The sequence below is a fragment of the Hemitrygon akajei genome, unplaced genomic scaffold (genome assembly GCF_048418815.1).
Source record: "Hemitrygon akajei unplaced genomic scaffold, sHemAka1.3 Scf000079, whole genome shotgun sequence".
NCBI lineage: Eukaryota > Metazoa > Chordata > Chondrichthyes > Myliobatiformes > Dasyatidae > Hemitrygon > Hemitrygon akajei.
In genome coordinates, this window is record NW_027331965.1 from 3,859,830 (window position 1) to 3,884,422 (window position 24,593).

At 46.9% G+C, this 24,593-nt stretch overlaps 2 long non-coding RNA genes across 2 annotated transcripts; both read right to left on the reverse strand.

Annotated features, from left to right (window-relative positions):
- Positions 1-968: 968 nt before the first annotated feature.
- LOC140722522 (uncharacterized) lies at positions 969-16,040 on the reverse strand. Its single transcript, XR_012097648.1, has 3 exons — positions 15,981-16,040; positions 3,104-3,193; positions 969-1,037 (listed from the first exon to the last, which is right to left on the reverse strand). It is a non-coding gene; the product is annotated as an uncharacterized lncRNA (long non-coding RNA).
- A 114-nt stretch (positions 16,041-16,154) lies between these two features.
- LOC140722523 (uncharacterized) lies at positions 16,155-19,964 on the reverse strand. The gene is made up of 3 exons (XR_012097649.1): positions 19,894-19,964; positions 18,875-18,968; positions 16,155-16,420 (listed from the first exon to the last, which is right to left on the reverse strand). It is a non-coding gene; the product is annotated as an uncharacterized lncRNA (long non-coding RNA).
- Positions 19,965-24,593: the final 4,629 nt, after the last annotated feature.

Here is a 24,593-nt window from a genome sequence, read left to right on the forward strand (position 1 = left end):
AGGCGGGAATGTCATATGTAGAAAGATTGGAGCAACTGGGCTTGTATACACTGGAATATAGAAGGATGAGAGTGGATCTGATTGAGACATATAAGATTATTAAGTGATTGGACACGCTAGAGGCAGTAAACATGTTCCCGATGTTGGTGGAGTCCAGAAACAGAAGCCTCAGTTTAAGACTAAGGGGTAGGTCATTTCGAACTGAGTTGAGGAAAAGCTTCTTCACCCATAGAGTTGTGGGTCTATGGAATGCTCTGCCTCAGAAGGCAGTGGAGGCCATTTCTCTGGATGCTTTCAAGGAAGAGTTAGATAGAGCTTTTAAAGGTAGCGGAGTCAAGGGATATAGGGAAAAGGCAGGAACGGGGTACTGATTGTGGATGATCAGCCATGATCACAGTGAATGGCGATGCTGACTCGAAGGGCTGAATGGCCTACTCCTGCACCTATTGTCTATTGTCTATTGCGGACAGGAGTAAGGCGGTCATGTTGCAATTGTACAGTACGTCGATGAGGCTGCACTTGGAGTACGGTATTCAATGTTGGTCATCATGTTCTCGGAAAGATGCCATAGAACTGGAAATGAGTGCTCGGGGAGATTTACGGCCACGTTGCCAAGACTCCAGGGATTGAGTTAGGGAAAGAGGTTGGCTTGATTGCGAATTTATTCCTTGTAGAGCAGGGATGACCTTTCAGGGGTATATGAAGCCACGAGGAGCACAGACAGAGTGAATGGCCGCAATTATTTCCCCTAGATTTGGAAAATCGAGGGCCAGAGCGCACAAGTATAAGGAGACAGGGGAAATGGATTCAACTGGTGAGCCGATTGATAACCGTTTGTTACCCAGATGATGGTCAGTCTGTGGAACGAGCTGCCAGGGAATTGCTGGAGAAGAATATATTACACACATGGCCATTTGGCAGTATGACATGTGAGTCCTCCAGAATGACGTCGTTGTTGCATCACTGACCTGCTTGTGTATTGGTGAGGCGTTCGACTTTCCGAATGTTCAGATCGGTGTAGGTGGAGGTCAGATCGTCTGCGAGAGAGAGATAGACAAGGATGAGATTGCGCGATAGAGAATCGGGGACAGTGAGGTGTAGAGGGAAGCGAAGAGAGCACAGAGACGTGGGGGGGGGAAATGGTTAGGGACAACGAAAGGGATGAAGGGAGAGGGAAGAGAGGGAAGCGAGACAGGGAGTACAACGACAGAGCGAGTGAAATGGATTAATTGAATTGTTGAGAGGGGGCGACTGAAAAGTGGCGATGGATGGGAAAATGGAGCAGAATTGGGGAAAGAGAACGAGGAGAAATAGGATAGAGAGGGTAAAGTGAGTTAAGGGGAGTGACGTAGTATGTGCGGAGAGTAGGATTAAGAGGCGAGGCAGACTGGTGAGAGAGTATAAAGTGAAGGGTAGTGAAATGTGTGGGAGAGAGGATGGAAGAGTCAAAAGGAGCGAGAGAGTGAGGGAAAGAGTGCAGAAGGAGATCCAGAGTTGAAGTCCGGGGGAGGGTGACAAGAGAGGAGAGGATTAAGATAGTGAGCAATGAGAGAGGGAAGAGTTAATGGGTATAAACGGGTAGAGAGATGCTGGGAGATAGTTAGAGAGCGGACAGAATAATCACGCGAGAGGGAGACAAAAGAGGAGAGAAAGAGGGAGAGAAAGGGACAGAGTGGGAGAGAGGGAATAGTGGGATAGATAGCGTGAAAGACAGGGCAGGGAGAGAGGGGGTACGGAAGAGAGAGAGGTTCAAGGAGGGATAGAGAGGGGAGGGGGCGTTAGAGGGGATCGAACGAGAGAGAGCAGCATGGGGAGAATAGTTAGAGCGTAAAGAGAGGGGGTGATGAGTGACAAGGGGCAGAGTGAGGACAAGAGAGGGGAGAGTGGATGAAATGGGAAAAGAGGGATAGAGGGGAGAAGAGAAGGGAAACAGAAGAATGAGTGTGAGAGGGAAAGTGAGAGAGAAGGGGGAAGAGATATGGTTGTGCAGAGTGAGGGGGGGATGAAAAAACTAGAGGGGATTAAAAATATATTTTCGGGGGCTCCCTCATCACCATATCTCTCATTGCCCTCTCTAAACACCACCCTTCCCACGGTGCTGCTTATTCACCTGCCATCCCACAGCGCTCCCTCCTTTCGCCGTCTCAGCGCTCCCCACTCAGTCACCCTTCCACCCCACCGCCCCGACCACGAGACTTTCACAACACTGCCCCCCATGACATTCCGTCCTCCGACATCACACTCTCTACACCCCACTCCACAACACTGCCCCCATGACATTCCGTCCTCCCACATCACACTCTCTACACCTCACTCCACAACACTGCCCCCCGTGACATTCCGTCCTCCCACATCACACTCTCTACACACCACTCCACAACACTGCCCCCCGTGACATTCCGTCCTCCCACATCTCACTCTCTGCACACCACTCCACAACACTGCCCCCCATGACACTCCGTCCTCCCACATCACACTCTCTACACACCACTCCACAACACTGTCCCCCATGACATTCCGTCCTCCCACATCACACTCTCTACACCCCACTCCACAATGCTGCCTCCAGAATGCTCTCCTATGCCGGTTGCTGAACGTTACCCTTCCCAAAGCACGCCAGCATCACTGACGCCCCCACCTGCTCTCATTGCTCCCTCCTAGTCGCCGGTCCTGCGCCTTCCCTCTAACATATTCTCAAACAGCGAATCATTAGGGTCAGCTGTAAGTTTGCCCTGAGGTCTCTCGACAGGAATGGGCAAACTACATGAACACAGTCAAGGCAACAACGATGAAACTGACTTCCATCTCTACGGACCTGGGGCACAGAGAGGGTCTGGGCTTTAGGCTCCACGTACGATACATCAGGTTCAGAAATTGGCTGAGGCTCCCTCATCATCGACTCAGTCAAACACAGAGTGAATCTCCCTGTGCAGCGTCTCACAAGTCCTGGGCATAGACACAGAGTGACGCTCCCTCCCCAATGTGCCATCACAAACCCCCAGGGTCAAACGCAGAGGGGGTTTTCATCCACACTATCCAACACACGCTCTCGGAGTCAGACTCAAATTGAAACTCCCTCCCTCCGTCTTTCAGCCCCACTCACCTCGGGAAGGTGCCCCTGAGCCAGTATTTGTGCGTTTCATATTCATGTAAGTCTCGCTGTCGTCCATCCTGTCGAGGATCCTCTGCGTCTCTGAGCTCAGGAAGGAGAAGTAACCGTTGTCAGAGTAAGCCCGTTTTGATAACTGAGTCAGACCGACACCAAAAAACACAAGCTGAACAGCTAAAAAAGAGAGGAAGCGAGAGCTGGGGTGGGAGAGGTACCGTGGAGAGGGGATGAGAGTGCGAGAGAATGGCCCGCAGAGATGGACTTCAATAAAGCCTTTGACAAGTTCCCACATGGGAGGTTAGTTAAGAACATTCATTTGCTAGGTATAGATGGTAAAGTAGTAAACTGGATTCGACATCGGGTCAATGGGAGAAGCCGGAGAGTGGTAGTGGATGATTTCTTCCCTGAGTGGATCCCTGTGACTAGTGGTGTGCCACAGGGATCAGTGCTGGGTCCATTGTTACTTGTCATCTATATCATTGATCTGGATGATAATGAGGTACATATTGTGTACAGTTCTGGTCACCGAATTATAGGAAAGATATCAATAAATTAGAGAGAGTGCAGAGACGATTTACTAGGATGTTACCAGGGTTTCAGCACTTAAGTTACAGAGAAAGGTTGAACAAGTTAGGTCTCTATTCATTGGAGCGTAGAAGGTTGAGGGGGGATTTGATCGAGGTATTTAAAATGTTGAGAGGGATAGATAGAGTTGACGTGAATAGGCTGTTTCCATTGAGAGTAGGGGAGATTCAAACGAGAGGACATGATTTGAGAGTTAGGGGGCAAAAGTTTAAGGGAAACACGAGGGGGTATTTCTTTACTCAGAGAGTGATAGCTGTGTGGAATGAGCTTCCTGTAGAAGTAGTAGAGGCCAGATCAGTTGTGTCATTTAAGGTAAAATTGGATAGGTATATGGATAGGAAAGGAGTGGAGGGTTATGGGCTGAGTGCGGGTAGGTGGGACTAGGTGAGATTAAGAGTTCGGCACGGACTAGGAGGGCCGGAATGGCCTGTTTCCGTGCTGTGATTGTTATATGGTTATTATATGGTTATATGGATCAGCAGATTTGCTGATGATACAAAGATTGGAGGTGTAGTGGACAGTGAGGTAGGTTTTCAAATCTTGCAGAGGGATTTGGACCAGCTGGAGAAACGGACTGGAAAATGGCAGATGGAGTTTAATACAGACAAGTGTGAGTTGCTGCATTTTGGATGGGAAAATCAAGGTGGAACATACAAGGTATGAGGAGTGCTGTTGAATAGAGGGATCTGGGGATACAGACGGGCCTTTATAAATCAAAGTATTGAGTATAAGAGCTGGAATGATATGATGCGGTTGTATAAGGTATTGGTGAGAACGAATTTGCAGTATTGTGTGCAGTTTTGGTCACCTAATTACAAGAAGGATATTAATAAATTTGAAAGAGTGCAGAGAAAGTTTAAAAGGATGTTACCGGGACTTGAGAAACTAAGTTACAGAGTATGATTGAATAGGTTGTGACATTATTCCCTGGAGCGTTGGAGAATGAGGGGTGATTTGATAGAGGTGTATAAAATTATGATGGATATAGAGAGAGTGAATGCAAGCGGGCTTTTTGCACTGAGGCCAGGGGAGAGAAATAAAACAGAGGTCATGTGCTAAGGGTAAAGGTGGACAAGTTTAAAGGGGACATTGTGGGGGGGCTTCTTCACGCAGAGAGTGGTGAAAATGTGGAAAGAGCGGACAGATGATGTGGTAAATGCGGGCTCACTTTTAACATTGAAAACCTGGACAGGTACATGGATGAGAGGTGTATGGAGGGATACGGGCCAGTTGCAGGACCGTGGGACTAGGCAGATAAATGGTTCGACACAATCACGAAGGGCCAAAAGGTCTGTTTCTTTGTTGTAATGTTCTAAGGTTCTATGGTTCTATGGATCAGCCACAATCAAATGGTGGAGCAGACTCGATGACCCAAATGGTCTAATTCTGCTCCTACATCTTACGTTCCTATCATATGTTTCTTTTGTTTTATTGTGGAAAAACTAAATGTTGTTGCTAAGCTTGACTAGCTGAAGACTGAGGCCCCGAAGGCCACAGGATCAGATGCAGACGCTGCTCTGCTTGTTCGAGCTAACAAAAGTTTGCAAAGTTTCATTCCAAGAGTGAGGTAATGTTAACTTTTCTCCGACACTGTCGTGGTAATGGAGGAACTGAATTTTCTTGTAAGCCCTTTCTTTAGCTTTTACAAGAGTTTTGAGTTCCCTTTTCGGCCAAAATTGAATGCTTCTTGAGTACTGAGAACTTCTTCATTTTTGGAACACACATGTCCTGCACCTTCCTCATCTTTTCCTAGAAACGAAAGCAATTGCAGCTCTGCTGAAATCCCTTGCAGATATGCTTGGAGAAATGTCAGATGAGTTGAACCTGGGCAATAGAAAGATATAACACACTCTTAAAGACAAGACAGTGTCGATGAGCAGAGGGATCTTACGGTCCGTGTATGTAGCTCCATGAACGTGGCTCCACAGTTTGCAGACGATATGAGGATCAGTGGAGGGGCAGGTAGTTTTGAGGAAGTAGACAGGCTACAGAAAGGCTTGGACAGGGCAAAGAAATGGCAGATGTACTGCTGTGTTGAAGTATGTATGGTCATGCACTTTAGGAGAAAATGAAAGGGTTGACTATTTTCTAAATGGAGAGAAAACACAGAAATCAGAGATTCAAGGGGACTTGACAAGGTCACAGGATAAGATGCAGAGGCTGCCTTGCTTGTGCGAGCTGACAAAAGCTAGAAGCATTTCATACCAAGAATGAGGTAATGTTAACTTTTTTCCAACACTGTTTTGGTAAAAGAGGAACTGACTGCAGACGTGCAGTTCTAATTTTGTGCACCGACCAGAAGCATTCGTAGACTGTCTGATATCTAACAAGTACTTCTTGAAATCACTCACTGAAAATATTTGACTGTTGGCTATTGACCAAAATTCACTGTATAAATTTAAGACATAACCTGACATTGGCGGAGTCGTAAGACAACGTGATCACCTATTCAAGGATTACCCGTACACCGATGTCTGTGTCTTTATTTCTGTTTGATCCCAGAATAAATTCTTTTACAGTCCAATTCGGTAAAACAGGGTAAATCCTTCGGGAGTAATGATGTGGGACCCAAGGAGAGATGACCGGCTGATTTGATTGTGTAGGAGCTATTTTTTGTATTGGTATGTGTAATAAACATAGACATGTCCATTAAGAATATCCCAGATGGTGGACGCCCTAGGAGATGGAAGATTGGGAGAGACGGAAATGAACTGTACTGGTGAGAGAGGGGAAGAGAAGCGGAGATTTGGAGCGTGGAACATCGAAGGGAGGGAGGTATCAGATGGCGTGAGACCCAGGGAGAGTTGTTGGTCTGATTTGACCGGGGAAGGTAGATCACGCACGGATAGTAGATGTGACTGTCATGGAATTTAACAAGGCTTTTGACAAGGTCTAGTTTGCAGACTACATTGGAGGATGATGTGGAACCCGCAAACACCTCTCTGAGCAGTTTGATTGCATTCAGCAATAGGGCGGTTTGCATGATAATGTACAAGGAGCTGTGAATAACCTTGCCGAAGAGAGTAATGTTGGTGGCGTTGTCTCTAACTATCTACACGATCAATGCCTCTCATCATTTATACACCTCTGTCAGGTCACCTCACATCATCCGTCGCTGCAAGGAGAGAACTCCGAGTTCACTGAAACTATTACTAGACGGCATGATCCCCAATCAGGGCAAACTCCTTGTAAAGCTCCTCTGTACCATTCCTATAGGTTCCACATTATTCTTATAGTGTGTTGACCAGAACTGAGCACAGTTCTCCAATGTAGGTGGGGGGGGGGGTCAGACCGGCGTGCTATAGGTAAGTAACATTACCTCTCGCTGTTGAACTCAATTCAACGGTTGATGATTACCAATGCATCGTATTCTTAAACACAGCGTCAAACTGCGCAGCCGCTCTGAGTGTCTGATGGACTCGGACTCCAAGATCCCTCTGATCGTCCACACTGCAAGGTTTACCATTAGTAATATATTCTGCCATTATTTTAAACCTACACAAATGAACCACCTCCCACTTACCTGGGTTGAACGCAATCTGCCACTTCTCAGCCCAGTTTTGCATCCATAAGACCATAAGACAAAGGGGCAGAAGTCCGCCATTCGGTCCATCGAGTCTGCTCCACCATTTTATCATGAGCTGATCCATTCTCCCATTTATTTCCACTCCCCCGCATTTTTACCTTATCCTATGATGCCCTGGCACCTCAGATAACTATCAATCTCTGCCTGAAATGCACCCAGTTACTTGAACTCCACTGCCGCCCGTGACAACAAATTCCACAGATTCACCACCCTCTGGATAATGAAAAAATATATTCGCATCTCTGTTCTGAATGGGCGCCCTTCAATCCGTAAGTCATGTCTTCTCGTAATATACTCCACCACCATGGGAAACGACTTTGCCACATCAACTCTGTCCATGCCTTTTAACATTAGAAATGTTTCTGTCAGTCCCTTCCCTTATTCTTTTAAACTCCAAGGAGTACAGTCCAAGAGCGGTCAAACGTTCCTCATGTTTTAACCCTCTCATTCCCGGGATCAATGTAGTGAAGCTTCTCTGAAACCACTTCAAAGTCAGCTCAAACTTTTTTTAAATAAGGATCCCAAAACTGCATACAGTGCTCCAAGTGAGGTCTTTCCAGTGCCTTATAGAGCTTCAACATCGCATCCTTGATCCTGTACTTTATTCATCTAGAAATAAATGTCAACATTTCATCTGCATTCATCACCACCGATTCAACCTGAAGGTTAGCATTAAGGGTATCCAGCACGAGGACCCCCAAGTCCAGCTGAATCTCAGAATATTGAATTCTCTCCTTATTTGAATTATATTCTGCCCGTTTATTTAACCATGTAACCATATAACAATTACAGCAGAGAAAAAGGCCATCTCGGCCCTTCTAGTCCGTGCTGACGCTTACACACATCTAGTCCCACTGGCCCGCACTCAGCCCATAAGCCTCCCTTCCTTTCCTGTCTACATACATATCGAATTTTAATTTAAATGACAATACCAAACCTACCTCTACCACTTCTACTAGAAGCTCTTTCCACACAGCTACCACTCTCTGAGTAAATAAATTCCCCTCGTGTTATCCTTAAACTTTTGCCCCTAAACTTTCGACTCATTTCCTTTTGTTTGAATCTCCCCTACTCTCAATGGAAAAAACCTATCCACGTCAACTCGATCTACCCCCCTCATAATTTTAAATACGTCTACCAAGTCCCCCTCAACCTTCTACGCTCCAAAGAATAATGACCTAACTTGATCAGCCTTTCCCTGTAACTTAGGTGCTGAAACCCAGGTAACATTCTAGTAAACCTTCTCTGTACCCTCTCTATTTTGTTGATATCTTTTCTATGATTCGGTAACCAGAACTGTACACAATACTCCAAATTCGGCCTTACCAATGCCTTGTACAATTTTAACATTACATCCCAACTCCTATACTCAATGGTCTGATTTATAAAGGACATCATACCAAAAGCATTCTTCACCACCCTTTCCACATGAGATTCCACCTTCAGGGAACTATACACCATTATTCCTAGATCACTCTATTCTACTGCATTCTTCAATGCCCTTCCATTTCCCATGTCTGTCCTATTTGGTTTATTCCTACCAAAATGTAGCTCCTCACATTTATCAGCATTAAACTCCATCTGCCATCATTCAGCACCCTCTTCTAAATGGCCTAAATCTCTGTGCAAGCTTTCTTCTACCAAACTGAATGACCGTGCACTTTCCAACATTGTATTTCATTTGCCACTTATTTTCCCATTCTCACAATCTATCCGTCTCTCTGCAGACTCTTTGTTTCCACAACACTACCTGCCCCTCCACCCATTTTGAATCATGAGCAAACTTTGCCAGATAGCAATCTATTACATAATCCAAACCGGTGATATACAACGTAAAAAGAAGCGGCCACTACCCAGAGCTCTGTTGAACGCCAAAGGTAACCGGCAGCATACCAGAATGGGATCCCTTTATTCACACTCTCTGTTTCCTGCCAATCAGCCAACGCTCTATCTACGTATGTAACTTTCCCGTAATTCCATGGGCTCCTGTCAAGCTCTTAAGGCACGTCCTGTCCTTGACGAAGTTATGCTAAACATATTATAGCTCCCCAAATGTGCATAAATCCTGCCTCTTAGGATCTTCTCCATCAACTTACCAACCACTGAGGTAGGAATTGCTGGTCTGGAATTTCCTGGGCTGCATCTACTCCCTTTCTGGAATAAAGGAATAATATCCGCAACCCACCAATCCTCAGGACCCTCGCCCGTCCCCATTGATGATGCAAAGATTATCGCCAAAGTCTCAGTAACCTCCTCCCTTACTTCCCAGAGTAGCCTTGGGTACATCTCATAGGATCCCAACGACTTATCCAAATGATGCTTTCCAAAATATCGAGCACATCCTCTTTTTTAATATCTACGCGCTCAAGCTTTTCAGTCTGCTGCAAGTCATCACAACGATCACCAAGATCCTTTTCCATAGTGAGATCTCACTGAGATCTAACACCTGACCAGGTTAGTTTTCCAATAACAAATCAAGAAGCTTCTCGTCCTGCAGGCTTATCTACATATTGTGTCAAGAAACCTTCCTGAACACACCTAACAGACTCCATCCCTTCTAAACCTCTTGCTCTAGGGAGATGCCTATCGATATTTGGGAAATTCATATCTCCCATCGGGACTACTCTGTTATTATCATACCTTTACAGGATTTGATTCCCTATCTGCTCCTCGATATTCTTGTTACAATTTGGCGTACTTTACACCCAGTAAAGTTATTGAAACTTTCCTGCTCCGAATCTTCACCCTAAGAATCTCCGAGATAATTTCTCAATGGCGTCCACATTTCCTGCAGCTGTGTCACTATCTCTGATCGACAGTGCCACGCCCACACCTCTTTTGCACCCCCCCCCCCGTCCTTTCTGAAACATCTAAAGATCGGCAATTGAAATATCCATTCCTGTCTCTGAGCCATCCAAGTCTCTGTAATGGCCACCACATCATATCTCCAAAGGATTACTTCGGCTGCTTGAACGGGGCACGACTGCGCAAGCGCGTGAATGTCGGCCCGTGAGGCAGCGGGAGTGTTTAAAAAGCAACAGGAGCGGGGAACGCAGTGGAAGAAGACAGAGTATGAAGGCTTTGGCTCCAGAGGACTAGCTTGCTCGCAGTGAGGTAAGGCCTGGCAATCTCCTTTAATTAATCTAATTATTTTAGGAGTAGGTAATGGAGGCAGCAGTTAGGGCAGTCGAGTGCTCCGTTAGCAGGATGTGGGAAGTCAGGGCGTGCACAAATGTGCCTGATGACCACACCTGCAAAAGGTGCATCCAGCTGCAGCTCCTGACAAACCGAGTTATGGAACTGGACGTGGAGCTGGATAAACTTCGGATCATTCGGGAGGCAGAGGCAGAAATAAACAGGAGTTACAGGGAGATATTTACCCCGAAATGTCAGGAGGCAGGTAGTTGGGTGACTGTTAGCAGGGGGAAACGGAATAGACAAAATGAGTAAAGCACCCCTGCGGCCTTTTAGTGAGATAGGTGCAAAGTTGAAGGACAGGACCTCCATGCTTGCAATCTCAGTATTGCAACCCGTGCCACGTACTAGTAAGGCCAGAAACAGGAAGCGAATGCAGCTGAATACGTGGCTAAGGAGTTTGTGGAAGAAAGATGGCTTCATGTTTCTGGACAATTAGGCCTTGTTCCAGGGAAGGTGGGGCTTGTACCGACGGGACGGGTTGCACTTGAACTGGTGGGGGCTAACATCCTTGCGCGAATGTTTGCTAGTACTGCACCGGGGGGTTTAAACTAGATTTGCAGGGGGAGGGGAACCAGAGTGTTCGCGCAGATGGTGAGGTGGAGAAGGATAGAGGTCATGCGAGAGCTGCAAGTACAGTGCATGGAGTAAAGCCAGATCTAGCATTTGAGGAAAGAGAAACAGAATAAAGGTTGTAAAGATAGTTAGGTAGAAGGGCTAAAGTGCGTGTACGACAATGTAAGAAACATCAGGAACAAAGGTGATGACAAATTGCCCTTACAATTTCCAGTTCTATCCATACTGACTCTACATCGCCTGTTTCTATGTCACATCTCGCAAGGGACTGAATTTCAATCCTCACCAGCAGAGCCACCCCACCCCCTCTGCCCACCTGTCTGTCCTTCCGATTGGACGTTTACGCTTGATTATTCATTTCCCAGTGAAAAGTGGCAGATACGTTCACCTCGGGGAAATGTGAGGTGGTATAATTTGGAAGGACAAACTCAAAGGCAGAGTACAAATGGGAGGATACTTGGTAGTGGAGAGGAGCAGAGGGATCCGTGGGTACGTGTCCACAGATACCTGAAAGTTGCCTCACAGATAGATAGGGTAGATAAGAAAGCCTATGGGGTGTAGGCTTTCATAAGTCGAGGGATAGAGTTTTAGAGTCGCGATGTGGAGATGCAGCGCTATAAAACCCTGGTTAGGCCACACTTGGATTATTGAGTCCAGTCTGGTCGCCGCACTATAGGAAGGATGTGGAAGCATTGGGAAGGGTACAGAGGAGATTTACCAGGATGCTGCCTGGTTTACAGAGTATGCAATTTGATCAGAGATTAAGGGAGCTAGGGTTTTACTCTCTGGAGAGAAGGAGGATGAGAGGAGACATAATAGAGGTGCACAAGATATTAAGAGGAATAGACAGAGTGGACAGCCAGCGCCTCTTCCCCAGGGCACCACTGCTCAATACAAGAGGACATGGCTTTAAGGCAATGGGTGGGAAGTTCAAGGGGGATATTAGAGGAAGGTATTTTTTTTCACTCATTGAGTGGTTGGTGCGTGGAATGCACTGCCTGAGTCAGTGGTGCAGGCAGATACACTAGTGAAAGTTAAGAGACTACTAGACAGGTGTATGGGAGAATTTAAGGTGGGGTTTATATGGGGGGGCATTGTTTAAGGGTCGGCACAGCATTGTGGGCTGAAGGGCCTGTAATGGGTCGTTCTATTCTATGTTCTATGTTGTAACATTGCCATAAATTTCTTATTCATCATTTCCACCCGTAAAACCTCACTTAGTCGAATTTTCTTGCCTGCCCTGACTGTCCACTGCAGTACAATTTTCTCAGCCTAGTAATGTCACCCCTCATCCTTCAATTTCTTCCTCTTTCTCACGACTAAAAATAGGGAAACCCGAAATATCGTGCTGTCCTGCTTGCTCCCCCGACACCCAATTCTCAGTAATGTCCACAACTCAAGTTCAGCAACTCTCCAAAAAACTCTCATGCACAGTCCTGACAAACCTTCCCGCTGGGATATCAGTTCTCCTCTAGTTTATGTGTAAACCGTTTTCCATCTCTTCTATACAAATCCCAACTTCCATGGAGAAAAATTCTATGATTCCAATTTTCGGAGCTCTCCCACCCACACCACGTGCTAAACTGTATGGTTGTCATATATCTGGGCACAATGGGGCGGGTAGTGGTCCTCTCCTTTAATTTAATAGCTAAATCCCTGACCTCACTTTGCAAAACCAGCTTCCCATTTGTACATATATGCTACTCACATATCCACTTAAGAATCATAGAGAAGGAATGTTGTGCTGAGAAAAGGGAAGGAAAGGGAGGAGAGTCGGGCCACGGAAAGGGTGTTCAGATTGCAGCCGTTGGAGCTGAACATATGAGTTACCATATTTTGCTCCCTATCTCGGATTGGAGTCTGCTTAAACGCCGAAATCCACTGACCCATGACTAGTACTCAGAGACAGAGCGAGAATCCCTCCATACAATCCCATCGCACACTCCTGGAAACATACACTGAGTAACGCTCCCTACGCAACGATCCATGGCCCAGAGTGTAGCTCCCTCCACATTGTCCCAACGGACACTCGGGAGACTTATACGGAGTGAAGCTCCGTCCACACCGTCCCAACACACACTCCCAAGGTCAGATAACCAGCGAAGCTCTCTAAATATTATCCCATCTCACTCTCGGGGTCAGACATGTGAAGTACCTCCCGCATCACAGCAACACACTCTACCGGAGTTAGCAAAAGTACGAAACCCTCTCCCTCCTCCGTTCTCCCCACTCACCAATACCCAGATTTTCGGCTTTCCAGTAGTCTTGAATCGTGCGTGTCTCTCGGAGATGGTGTGTGTCTGTGTGTGAGTGGACTGTGTGCTGCCGTTGGAGGAAGGAAGGGGAGGAGAGAGGAGGCCAGGGAAAGGGTGGTGAGAATGCAAACACTGATGCAAGTGGTGTGGAATCACATGACCGGCCTGTGCATGCAGAGTTGTGGAGAGTTTCAGATCCTGGCGATCGATATCCATGGGACGGGGGGAGGTGAAACACCAGCCATCATCTCTCCCCATCATACTCTGCACAATTGCCTGTGTCACAGAGTGGGAGAAGAGTGGAGGGACGACGTAGATGGGGAGCGTTTAGCGGGTGGAGTGTATCACCGAGATGGAGGAGGGGCGTATGTGTTCGTACGGGATGATGGAGACGGCGAAGTGTACAGGAGGGGGTTTGGGTCACGGAGACGGGGTTTCTTGGAACGCAGGAATGGTTGACGGAGAAGGGAGTGGTGTACTGGAGACGGGGAGTAGTGCAGGAAACAGAGAGTTTGACGGAGTTGGGCAAACGTTTTGCCGAAGGAGGGTGTTATGCATACTGAGTGGTGTTTTCGATTGTTTTCGAATTACAGTGCAGATTAACCTTCTCCAAATATGTCCTCTCTATCACACCCTCGGCTTCCCGAATGACCCTGAGTTCATCCAGTTCCATTTCCAACTCCTCAACGCGGAGTGTTAGAAGCTGCAGCTGGATGCACTTAAGACCATAAGACCATAAGACAAAGTAGCAGAAGTCGGCCATTCAGCCCATCGTGTCTGCTCCGCGATTTATTTCTTCATGAACTGATCCATTCATCCATTTTGTCCCACTTCCCCCGCCTTCTCACCATAACCTTTGATGCCCTGGCTACTCAGATACTTATCAATCTCTGCCTTAAATACACCCAATGACTTGCCCTCCACTGCCGCCCGTGACAACAAATTCCAGAGGTTCAACACCCTCCGGCTGAAAAACAAAATAAGAAACCCCCCCACCTCGGGATACCACTTTGCCACATCCTCTCTGTCCATGTCTTTCAACAGTCGAAATGTTTCTATGAGGTCCCCCCTCATTCTTCTAAACTCCCAGGAGTACAGTCCAAGAGCGATCAACTGTTCTTCATACGTTAACCGTCTCATTCCCGGGCTCATTCTAGTGTATTTTCTCTGAACTCTCTCCAACGTCAGCGCATCCTTTCTTAAATAAGGAGGTTAAAACCGAACACAGTACTCCAAGTGAGTACTTACCAGTGCCTTATAGAGCCTCAACATCACATCCCTGCTCCTATACACTATTCCTTTAGAAACAATAGTCAATAGACAACAGGTGCCGGAGAAGGCCATTCGTCCCTTCGAGACAGCACCGCCATTCACTGTGATCGTGGCTGATCATCCACAATCAGTATCCCGTTCCTGCCTTCTGCCCATATCCCTTGACTCGGCTATTTTCAAGAGTTCTATTTAACTCTTTCTTGAAAGCATCCAGAGAATTGGCCTCCACTGCCTTCTGAGGCAGAGCGCTGCATAGATCCACAACTTGCTGGGTGAAAAAGTTTTTCCTCAACTCCGTTCTAAATGGCCGACTCCTTATTCTTAAACTGTGGCCTTTGGTTCTGCACTCCCCCATCATCGGGAACATGTTTCCCGCATCAAGCGTGCCCAATCCCTTAATAATCTTATATGTTTCAATCAGATCCCCTCTCATCCTTCTAAATTCCAGTGAATACAAGCCCCGTCGCTTCAGTCTTTCAACACATGATAGCCCCGCAAACCCGTGTATCAACCTCGTGAACCTACGCTGCACTCCCTCAATAGCAAGAATGTCCTTCCTCAAATTTCGAGAAGAAAACTGAACACAATACTCTAGGTGTGTTCTCACCCGGGCCCTGTGCAACTGCTGAAGGATCTCTTTGCTCCTCTATTCAATTCCTCTTGGTATGAAGGCCAACATGCTCCAACATATCCTCCTCATATTTCACACTGCCACCCAGCTTTGTGTCATCTGCAAATTTGCTAATGTTACTCTTAATCCCTTCATCTGAATCATTAATGTATATTGTAAATAGCTGCGGTCCCAGCACCAAGCTTTGCGGTACCCCACTAGTCACCACCTGCCATTCTGAAAAAGACCCGTTAATCCCTACAGTTTGTTTTCTGTCAGCCAACCAATTTTCTATCCATGTCTGTACACAACCCCCAATAACATGTGCTCTAACTTTACCCACTAATCTCCTATGGACCTTATCAAAGGCTTTCTGAAATTCCAGTTACACTACCCTGTCCATGTTCATAGTTGCATCCTCGAAATTCTGCAGAAGATTAATCTTTCAGGTTCAGACAATAGGTATGACGCCCACCATATCAACCCAAGACACAGCACCAGATCGGAAACTGAGCAAGTCTCTTTCTCTCTCTCTCTCTCTCTCTCTCTCTCTCTCTCTCTCTCTCTCTCTCTCTCTCTCTCTCTCTCTCTCTCTCTCTCTCTCTCTCTCTCTCTCTCTCTCTCTCTCTCTCTCTCTCTCTCACACACACACACACACACAGTTGAGATTAGGAGCGGGGAATGGGGGATGTCACCTCACTTTTCATGCTGGTCAACGTTGGCAGAATAATTTGCTCTCGGTGATAGAGCTGTTGTGGTTGAGATTAAGGGGAATGGGGGATTTAACCTCACCTTTCCTGCTGGTCAACGTTGGCAGAATAATTTGCTCTCGGTGATAGAGCTGTTGTGGTTGAGATTAAGGGGAATGGGGGATTTAACCTCACCTTTCCTGCTGGTCAACGTTGGCAGAATAATTTGCTCTCGGTGATAGAGCTGTTGTGGTTGAGATTAAGGGGAATGGGGGATTTAACCTCACCTTTCCTGCTGGTCAACGTTGGCAGAATAATTTGCTCTCGGTGATAGAGCTGTTGTGGTTGAGGATGCAAGTATTCCTGAGACAGGTGGCCTGGCAGAGGTCCCGAAGGGAATTCGCGATTATCCTGGATTCAAGGTTCGAATACAACTCAAGGCCTTTTAGTCGATATTGGCACCGGGTCCTGTTCATCTCCCAAGATATTGTTCCCCAAGAGTCTGACAGTCTCATTCGGAAGGGATCAGAGAGAGGCGAAACTCTGACAAGAAGAAAAGAGAAATTTACAAATGTTTCGGAGGGCTAGGTACTGTTAGAGATCTAGAAGATTATAAGGCTAACAGGAAGGAGCGTACGAGGGAAATTATGAGAGCCAAAAGTGGCCATGCGAAGTTTTGGCGGCAGGATTAAGGAAAACCCCCAGGCATTCTACAAGTACATGAGGAACAGGAGGATAAGATGTGAAAGAAAATGACGTATCAAGTGAGGCAGTGGAAGGGTGTGCATGAGACCGCAGGAAATAGCAGAAGTACTTAATGAATACTTTGCTTCAGTATTCACTATGGAAAAGGATCTTGGTGATAGGAGTGCTAACTTGCAGGAGACTGAATAGCTAGAGATTGTGGATATTAAGAAAGAGGATGTGCTAGAGGTTTTGGAAATCATCAGGTTGGATAACTCGCCGGGACCGGATGAGATGTACCCAAGGCTACTCTGGGAAATAAGGGAGGAGGTTGCTGAGACTTTGGCGATGATCTTTGCATCCGAGTCCACAGGACGCTCAAAGCAGCTGTGCAAGTTGACTCAGTGGTTAAGAAGTCGCATGGTGTATTGGGTTTCCTCAATCGTGGAATTGAATTTAGACGAGAGGTAATGTTGCAGCTATACAGGAACCTGGTCAGACCCCACTTGGAGTACTGTGCTCAGTTCTGGTCGCCTCACTGCAGGAAGAATGTCGAAACTATGGAAATGTTACAGAAAAGATTTACAAAGATGTTGCCTAGATTGTGGAACATGTCTTGTGAGAATAGGATGAGTGAACCGGGCCTTTTCTCCTTTGAGCGACGGATGATCAGAGGGCACCTGATAGAGGTGTACAAGACGATGAGAGGCATTGATAATGTGGATAATCAGAGACTTTTTCCAGGGTTGAAATGTTTGCCACAAGAGGACACGGGTTTAAGGTGCTGGGGACTGGGATCACAGAAGATGTCAGGGGTAAGTGTTAGACGCAGAGAGTGGTGAAAGTGTGGGATAGGCTGCCGGCAATGGTGGTGGAGGTGGATACAATAGTCACTTTTAAGAGACTTTTGTATAGGTACATGGAGCTTAGAAAAATAGAGAGATATGTGCAAGCCTTGTAATTTCTAAGGTAGGGACATGTTGGGCGCAACTTGGTGGGCCGAACTGTCTGTATCCTCCTGTAAGTTTTCTATGTTTCTATATTTCCACCCATAAAGCCTCACTTAGACAAGTTGTCTTGTCTGTTCTGACTGTGTTTTGTAGTTTATGTGTAAACCGTCTTCTATCTCTTCTGTTGGCATCTCACGTTCCTTGGAATAAACACAATGAATTCTGAACCCCTCCCATCTGCACCGTAGCTTGGGCCACGTGCTAAACTGTATGGTCTTCCTGTGTCTGGGCACACTGGGACGGTTGATGGTCCTGTCCTTTAATTTAATAGCTAAATCCCTGACCTCACTCTGCAGAACCACCTCCCATACATACCGATTTCATTGGTACTTATATGGAACAGGACGCCGAGCTGCTCACTCACCCACTTAAGAATCATAGAATATTTTCGCAATTGCGATTGAGCCTCTTTCTATTGCACTTATGTCAACTACATTATTTCAAGGTGTTAGGAGAGGGGTCATAGAACATTGCCATTGAAATCCTCTCAATTCACATCTAACCCTGTCGTGCTGTCCACCCTCAAAATGTTTAATCAATTTCGCTGCCACTATACGTTCACATCAGTTCAGTTTTTGGCCCCGTTCATAGAAACCATCTATTCTTCCCTCCACACTCGATTCAGTTTTAAGACAACGGGGTTTGAAATGTCTTATGCGCATTAAGGATGTGAGCACTGATAATATATATAATAGCTTTGATAACCTGTGCAGTAAATATGGCCTTCCACATAATTAATTTTTCAATATCTGCAGATTTTCCACTTTGTCAAGGAAAATGTTTCCTCTTTTCCTGATCTATCACCTGCTATGTTGTGGGACAACCTCACTCTTAGCTTTAATAATAAAGAAAGGGATGATCTCTGTACTATACTCTCAGTTGCTGTCTTTGTGAGTTCAAGATCTAAACAAAACTACGACTAGCTGGGAGGATGACCTTGGTGTGGATCTGGCTGAGGGATATTGGGCAAAAGCACTGAATAGGGTTCATTCCTCGTCATCATGTGCTAGACTCGGGCTCATACAATTTAAAGTTTTACACAGGGTACATTTAAGTAAAGCCAGGCGTGCTGACATATATCCTGGGAGAGACGCTGTCTGTGACAGGTGTTCCTTCTCTTCGGCTGGTTTAGTGAATGCATTTTGGTCTTGCCCTCGGCTTGATGGCTACTGGGTACTGGGTTTTAAAATTATCACTGAGGTTTTGGGGTGCCACTGAGACCTTGCCCGCTTATAGTTGTATTTGTAGTGGCAGATTATGTTTTGGATTTAAATGCAAGCCAGTTGGATATCATTTCACTTACATTGCTTTTGGCCAGCAGGAGAATCTTGCTGGTCTGGAAATCTGCCGCTCCCCCATCTACTGCTGCTTGGTTAGAGGACGTAATGTTTTTTTTTCTGAAATTAGAAAAGATTAAATTCACTCTGAGGGAGTCTGTGAGAAAGTTCTATTCGAAATGTGGAGCTTTCTTGTCATATTAACACGCATGTGGTTTACATCACAGGGTGGTTGATGAATTGTAATATGAGTGTATTCTGGATCATCTGAGATGTTGTAGATGTGTGTGGGAATTTGTCTTGAAGTAGTGTGGGGGTGTGACTGTGAAATGTCCGTACTTGTATTTGTGAAGTGTTGTATTTAAAATACATTAGATGTCATTGCATGTTCGGGGAAGGCAGGTGAGGGGAGATTTGTTTAGGGGTAAGATACAAAAGCAAAATGGAGGAAAATATAATCCATTATGTATTCTATATTGTGCCGTTCCTTCAGTAAAATATATTATAAAACAGAATCATAGAGAAGGAATGGTGTGCTGTGAAAAGAGGAAGGAAGGGGCGGAGAGTGGGGCCACAGAAAGGGTGTTCAGATTGCAGCCGTTGGAGCAGAACGTGTTAGGCACCATTTTCCTGCTCCCTCAGTTTGCTTGAAGTCTTCTTAAACGCCGAAATCCACTGCCCCATGTCCAGGATTCACAGACAGAGCGAGAATCCCAACATACAATCCCATCACACACTCCGGGAAAACTACACTGAGTAACGCTCTCTCCTCAATGATCCATTACACAACCCCGGGATCATATACAGAGAGCAACTCCCTCCATATTGTTTCAACAAACACTCCGGGGTCACACACAGAGTGAAGCTGCATCATAACCGTCCAAACGCACAGTTCCTGGGTCGGATAACAAGCGAAGCTCCCTAAATATTATCCCATCACACTCCCGGGGTCAGATATGTGAAGTATCTCCCGCACCATCGCAGCACACCCTACCGGAGTCAGCAAAAGTATGAATCCCTCCCCTCCTCCGGTCACCCCACTCACCAATACCCAGCCTTTCGGCTTTCCAGTAGTCTTGAATCGTGTGTGTCTCTCGGAGATGGTGTGTGTGTGTGAGCGGATTGTGTGCTGCCGTTAGAGGAAGGAAGGGGAGGAGAAAGGAGGCCAGTGAAAGGATGGAGAGAATGCAAACACTGATGCAAGTGATGTGGAACACGTGACCGGCCTGTGCATGCAGAGTTGTGGAGAGATTCAGATCCTGGTGATCAATATACGGTGGAACGGGGTGATGTGTAATACCAGCCATCATCTCTCTCTCTCATGCTCCCCACTATCGTCTGTGTCACAGAGTGGGAGGAGAGTGGAGGGACGGCGTAGATGGGGAGCGTTTAGCGGGTTGAGTGTATCACGGAGACGGGGCGGGGCGTATGGGTACGTACGGGATGATGGAGACGGCGAAGTGTGCACGAGAGGATGTGGGTCACGGAGACGGGGCTGCTTGTAGGCGAGGGATGGGTAACGGAGACGGGGCGGGGAGATGTGTACGTACGCGATGATAGAGCCGGCGAAGTGTGCAGGAGAGGGTCTGGGTCACGGAGACGGGGCTGCTTGTAGGCGAGGGATAGGTGACGGAGACGGGAGTGGTGCACTGCAGTCTGTGTGACGGTGACTGGGAAGTGCAGGAGTAGGGTGACTGAGTCGAGGAGTGGTTTAGGAGAGGTAGGGTGTTATGCATACGGGGCGGACTGTATTCGAGTTACAGTGCAGGGCCTGACTCTGTGTTGGTATCGTTGAGTGGTGAGATCCTGCTGTGGTGCAGAGCCTGTCAGTGTGTCAGTGTCACGATGAGGGGCGTGTTCATGTCAGATGTGGGTTGTGGCAGTGACACCGAAACACTTTCAGTGTCCCATTGAAGAACATCTCCGTGTCACAGTGAGGGTTGTGTGTCTTGTTCATAGCTTATGCAAACGGTACTGTCCCGCCTGCAATCACGTCTCACTGATATCTGCCCTGTCAGGCTTAGAGACATTGACCCCTGACCTGGGCGCATCTGCCCTTCAAACAATACTTCCTGCATTGAAGGGCAGATGCGCTCAGATCAGTGGTCACCCTACTCCCTCAGAACATGACTTTTTCAGAAGTCCTAGCAACATCTGTCCCAACAACCACTCAACTCACTGTAATGGCTTTCTTATTTACATGTCCCTGCAACCCTACTTTATACCACCACTCTCCCTTCTAATGGCAAACTTTACCGCTGGGATATTAGTTCAAGTCCAGTTCAGGTGTAAACTGAGAAAATTGTTCATGGGAGAGGAAATGAAGGATCTGAGCAAGGTGGGGGCGGCGTGGTGTGGCCTCCAGGCAGGTGTCGGTGCTGCTTCCAGTGTTCGCTCGGCAGAATACAATCCGTTCTGTGAATAATTGCAGATTACAATGCATAAATGTCTGTGTGTGAGTGAGTGTGTGTGTCTGCGTGTGTGCATGTGTTTGTGTGTGTGTGTGCGTATGTGTGTGTGTATATATATATATATATATATATATACTTAATGCGTGAATGCACTTACAGATACTCTATATATGCTTACTATCTGTTTTTTATACATATTATGTGAGTTTCAACTCGAACTCTTTAGCCACATATTAAACAGAATATTCTTTCTAATTTTATTCACACGTGCACATACATAAGTTCGGACAATCGGCACCATTTTCCTACTTATACACAGGTGACGAGAACGACAGCATACCATCGAGGAGGCAGAGTGGAGGAGAGAGAAGGGGAGAGGGAGCTCTTCAGAGTGTGAAAAGAGAACCGTGGGAAGGGATGGAGGAGAGGAATATAGACGAAGGATTGAGAGCGGAAGATAAACAGGGGGAGAAAAAGAAAAAGAATGGAACGAAGAGAGAAAACATTGAGGGCAGGAGGGAATGTCGGAGGGATTTGTGTCACTCATACATAACTTGTATTTCCCGGGAGTTATGCATCCACCGTTGGTTCATGGTTTGGACGTTGGTCTGTTCCTGCTCATCGCCGGGGCTCCAGGCCTTCAGTCCGCGAGAACCCACGAGCCCACGTCAAAGCCCGAACACACACCGAAGTGAGTGAGTTCACACCGCCCTCCGAGTGAAGTTATCTCGTTTCATCCACAGGGTTTCCTCGCCTCCCGCATCCAGTAGCCCTTCTTCTCCCTATCTCTCTCTCACTCTCTCTCTCTTTCTCTCGTTCTCCATACTTCAATCACTCTCCCCTTTCCCCACCATTTCTCTCTCTCCCTTTCTCTCCTACATTCCTCCCTTCCTCGCATTAGGAGAAACTGGAGACATCGTCCATTCGTTCTCGTCTCAGCTCCCAGTGGAACAAATTTCCTGCTTCGATCATATCTATCTCTTTTTTAATCTGATTCTCTAAGATCTCCTCTCTTTCTTTGGATTCCAGTGAGTAGAGTGCCAGGCGACTCAGTTTCTCCTCATATTCTCCCCCCCCCCCCCATCTCTGGAATGAACCTGGTGAGCCTCTTCTGCACCTCCTCCAAGTCCAGTATATCCTTCCTCAAGTAATGAGACCAGAACTGCCCGCAGCATTCCAGGTGTGGCTCCACCAGGACCCTGTAGAGTTCCACCATAACCTCCCTGCGCTTTAGTTCAGCCCCTCTCGTAATGAAGGTCAGGATTTAATTTGCCTTCCTGACAGCCTGCTGCCCCTGCAAACCAAACCTTTGTGATTCATGCAGAGGAATTTGAAACCCCCTCTGCACAGCAGCACGCTGCAATCTTTTACCAATTAAATAATAATCTGCTCTTCTGTATTTTTTCCTGCCAAAGTGGATGACATCCTATTTACCAACATTGTATTCCGTCTGCCAGACCCTCGCCCACACAACCTATCTATATCTCTCTGTAGACTCTCAGTATCTTCTGCACAAATTGCTTTTCCAGTCAATTTAGTATCATCAGCAAACTTAGGTACACGACACTCGATCCTATCTTCCAGACCGTTAATGCATATCGTGAACAGTTGTGTACCATCAGCCATCTTCGGGACACTATACCCGGACCTCTCTTCCAGATCGTAAACATATATCGTGAGGAGTTGTGGGACCAGAACCGACGCCTGCGGCACACCGCTCACCACCGATTGCCAAACAGAGTCACCCCCATGTATCCCAGCTCTCTGCTTTCTTCCAATAAGCCACTCCTCCATCCATGCGAATCCCTCCCGCATCCATCATTCAGTGAGCCACTCCTCCACCCATGCGAATCTCTCCCGCATCCATCATTCACTGAGCCACTCCTCTACCCATGCGAATCTCTCCCGCATCCATTATTCACTGAGCCACTCCTCCACCCATGCGAATCTCTCCCGCATCCATCATTCACTGAGCCACTCCTCCACCCATGCGAATCTCTCCCGCATCCATCATTCAGTGAGCCTCTCCTCCACCCATGCGAATCTCTCCCGCATCCATCATTCAGTGAGCCTCTCCTCCATCCATGCGAATCTCTCCCGCATTCATCATTCAGTGAGCCACTCCTCCATCCATGCGAATCTCTCCCGCATCCATCATTCAGTGAGCCACTCCTCCACCCATGCGAATCTCTCCCGCATCCATCATTCAGTGAGCCACTCCTCCACCCATGCGAATCTCTCCTGCATCCATCATTCAGTGAGCCACTCCTCCACCCATGCGAATCTCTCCCGCATCCATCATTCAGTGAGCCACTCCTCCACCCATGCGAATCTCTCCTGCATCCATCATTCAGTGAGCCAATCCTCCACCCATGCGAATCTCTCGCCCACCCGTCATTCAGTGAGCCACTCCTCCACCCATGCGAATCTCTTCGCATCCATCAGTCAGTGATGCCTGCAACATCATACCTGCCAATCTGCAACTGTGCTGCGAGTTCATCTTCTTATTCCGCGTACCGTGTGCATTCAAATATAACACCTCCAGTCCTGCATCCATCCTCCACCATTCTGTCCGCCTTCTACTGTGCAACTGATTCCACTGACTACAATTTTGCCCTGTCAATAGCCTCTTCTCACTACACATTGCCTCTGTTTGTAAACCAGTAAACTCATCTTCAACAGAATTATCCGCCTTCCCTCCGACCCTTCAGTCATTAAAATTTATGGGTGTTAGATGATCTATACTGGGCCCAACACTGGGCCCGCTTCACTTTGTCTCTCTCCGGAATAGGTCCACGGCGGGTGAAATCTCAGTTGCTCTTCTCTGGACCTTGGACCATCTGGACAAAAGCAATACCTATGCCAGGCTGCGGTTTATCGACAACAGCTCAGCGTTCAGTTCTAATCAAAAAGCTCCAAACCCAGAGGAAGATGTCTCCCTCTGCAACGGAATGTTTAACGTCAACTTCGGGAAACCACAGTCAGTGTAGATCGGTCATAGCATTTCAGATCTACAGGTGCTTTTGAAGACAGATTCGGGAACTGGACAAAGCAGTTGCGGAAGGATTACAGTGAGGGGAAGTGTATGGTCATGTACAAGAAATAAAAACATTGACGATTTTCAAAATTGGGAGAAATATTAAATGGCTGCGGCGCAAAAGGATTTGGGATCCTCGTGCACTATTCCCTGATGGTTAATTTACAGGTGGAGTGGTGGTGAGGGAGGGAAATGGAAGGTTAGGTTTCAGTTCCAGAAGACGAAAATATAATTTCGCATGCACGAGAGCAGATATTTTAAGGTGTTTGGATGTAGGTACAGAGGAGATGACAGGGG